The sequence below is a fragment of the Athene cunicularia genome (assembly GCF_003259725.1).
Source record: "Athene cunicularia isolate RWA chromosome 1 unlocalized genomic scaffold, athCun1 chr1_part1, whole genome shotgun sequence".
Lineage (NCBI taxonomy): Eukaryota > Metazoa > Chordata > Aves > Strigiformes > Strigidae > Athene > Athene cunicularia.
In genome coordinates, this window is record NW_020799091.1 from 9,257,447 (window position 1) to 9,260,684 (window position 3,238).

The following is a 3,238-nucleotide window of genomic DNA, read 5'->3' on the forward strand; positions in this document are numbered from 1 at the left end:
GACAAAAACATTGCCAATACATATGAGCAATAAACTGATGTTTCAGTAATAGCTACTTCCAAAGTTTGAATTTCAAGCAACTACAGAGAACATTTTTGTTACATGCTCATGTCTAGTTCTTCCACTTCTAACTGCTATCCAGACCTTCTGTTGGTAGCAAGCCCAGAAAGGCAACTGTAGCCCACTGAATGCCTTTTTCCATGCTGGTGGCTTGTGGCCCTACAAACAGAAAGCAATTGCCTGATAACAAGCAACCTCTCTCACTGAAAATCATTGGTAGTATTTTGAATCAAGTTAGATTCTGAGTCAAGGAGCCAATGAATTATGACCGATTACCTTTTCAAAGTAACTCACACAGCAGCCCCAGGGGACAGACTGTATTAAAACATTTTCGATATGCAAATAGTTTGATACTTTGAAAAATAGCAGTGTTGCTAACATTTGGCCTGGTGAAGGAAAAAGTGTATTAATTTACCCAGGCAACTGTCTCTAAAACACTGTATAAATAGCCCTTTGCATTAATTCAAAGTGAAATGTCAATGTTTCATAATTTATGATAGTATGCTGAGATTCAGCTTCAATAGCTGGTTCAGTTAACATCAGGTCTAAAAGCTGTCTTCCTGTCTTCTGAACCTTGAATCTTTGGGAAAACCTTTTCTTTCTGCTTGGATTTAGTTTTATTTATACCAGCTGAATTATTTACTATCATTTCAATGTAAATTACTGAGTTAAGAGAAAGTGAAATACTCTGTTGTCACAGTGGTTTACTCACATATTTTTGAATCTGATCATCTTGGCAGGAAAACGAGGAGAAATTATTCTTGCTGCTCGGGATGCAGGAACCTAAAAGCTGTTTCCTGGTCTGTATCTGTAGAGCATGATGACATTATTAATCAGACACGATACTTACGTTACTGTCTTTCCAACAGCCATTTGAAACTGTTTACCTTTAAAGATCTGCTGTGAAATCACAAATTATTGTGAGGTGTGGAGCTTTGCTCCTGGCTACCTGATTGGGAGCATGTCAGCCATCCTGCTCCTGCTCTTTCACAGCGGTGTAAATTCTACTGAACCTGGTGGTGTGGGAGACAATGCAATTCCTTCTGCCCTAGTTATTCCTTAAGCAGAAGTTGGGAACTGCTCACCTCTTTGAGAAAAAAAAATACGATAATGAGACTGTTACAGATGAACAAAAATGTTATATACATGCAAAATGGTCTTGCTAATCAACAGAGCTCACTCCCTGCTGGAGGAAGCTCCAGAAGAACAACAGAAATCATTATCATGCTGGTAGGATTGATTAATAAGGAAAACTGCATTAACTACTTCTACTAATGTTCATTAGCATTTATACACTGTAACATTCTCTAAATGTATGTGTAAATAGCTTTCCTAAGTGACAAGTAAGGGTGCCTAAAGGGTGCAACACGGTGTTACTGCTGTTTTCTGGTTGTGTGTGTTTTGCATTGCAAGAAATGCTTCTGCATTGGTTAAGAAAACCAGTAAGAGGAAGCTACAGAATAGAAAGAGGACACAGTGAAGGCACCTTTCCAGACCTGAGACAGGTTTGCCATAAAAGGAAATGAAAGCTGTATTCCAGGGAATGTTTTACTGGGGTTAAACGGGATAGTGGAATATGGGATCAAATCTGGGGTACTGCTGCCAGGCAGAGTGTGGGTATGGACACTACGGTCCCTTGGAGCCTCAGGAAAGCACTATGAGGAGCAGGATCTCCCCCTCCCAAGACAAAGGCGCAGATTTGGACACCCTTCTGGTTCTCCTTAGGAAGGGGGAAGCAGAAGCAGACACACTCAGAAAGCATCTGCGTTGGCCCAGATGCTATCTGTTAGTGCCTTTTGTTCCACGATATGAATTTCTGGACAGAGAACTTTCAAATAATGTGGTTTAAATTTAGAAAGTGACCGTTCAGTTATCAGTGCAGTTGAAAATTACAATGAAATGGAGCCCAGTACCTCCAAAATACTGGTCAAAAGATGATTATCTGTGTAATGTGTGTTTTCTGGAGTTCATGTGCAATTATCAAACACTATTTTTAGACTGGGTTTCAGGAGAGTTGTGTTTAGTTCTTGGCTCTGCCACAGCCTTCCTGCATGACCTTGGGCAAATCGGTTTCTTTCTCAGTACCATCTGCAGCATAATACATTTTCCTCCCACTCTAAATTTGTCTTGTCGATGTGGATTGTGAGCTTTTCGGAATAGGACATCTCCTCGCTGTGTTTATTTAGTGAGTGACACAATGAGGCTCTGATCTTCTCTTGTGACATAGATAGTTTTTTAATGCAATTGATAATAAGCTGCTAGAAAAGGTGACTTGCACAAGATCACCGTCTATGACCAATACAACTGGGTGGTGGGTATAGAATCATTAAATCTACTGTAGATTTTAGGTCAAGCTGGTATCTATTACACAATTCCATTGCAGAACTTTTAATTTCAGATGGTAAATTTTACAAGCAGTTTTTGTATTCATTTTCCTTCTCCTTTTTCACAGCGCAGACCATGCCCTCCTCCTTTGTGATTATTACCCTGGTCCCTGTGATTAGCGTGCAGTTGCTGGTTGGCTTTCTTTGCTCACTTGTTTTTTCACCTTCACACTAAATTACAGCAGCAGATTGACCGAGGCATGTGAGTGTTTTATGGAACTGGTGAAGGGCACTACGTTGCCGGTTCTCATGGGGAACTTCTTACCTGTACTCGGTTTAGTAGTTGTGACCTGCAGCCAGGTGAGAGGCATGGACAAAGAAAGAGAAGCAAACTAGCAAACAAAAATTAGTAGCACGTCAAAGATCTTGCAGAAGAGGGAATAGCTGAAGGTAGTCACTGTTTAAAAAAAAAAAAAATAGAAAAGGATGTGAAAGTGAAGTGATCTCCCTCTTTCTCTCTTGGATGAGACGCTTGGCCAGGCAGGGGCCTGGGCTGCACTGCTGCAGGAGGAACCGAAGGGGTGATCAAACAGGTGGCTCATCACAACGCCCTATTAAAATCGGCAGAATGGGAACTCGGACCGCAGTTCAAAGGCGCAGGAGGCACTAAATACATTTCCTGGCTAGTAAAGCCAAAGGGAGCAGCTCTGCGGGGAGGTGTAGCTTTCGCAGCGGGGTCTCACAGACCTGCGGCCCCGCGGCGCAGCTGCGCTTCCAGGCAAGTTGCAAGGGCGCTGGTGGCCGGGAGCTGCCGAGCGCTGGGAAGGCGCTCACCGGGGTCACCCCGCGGGGCA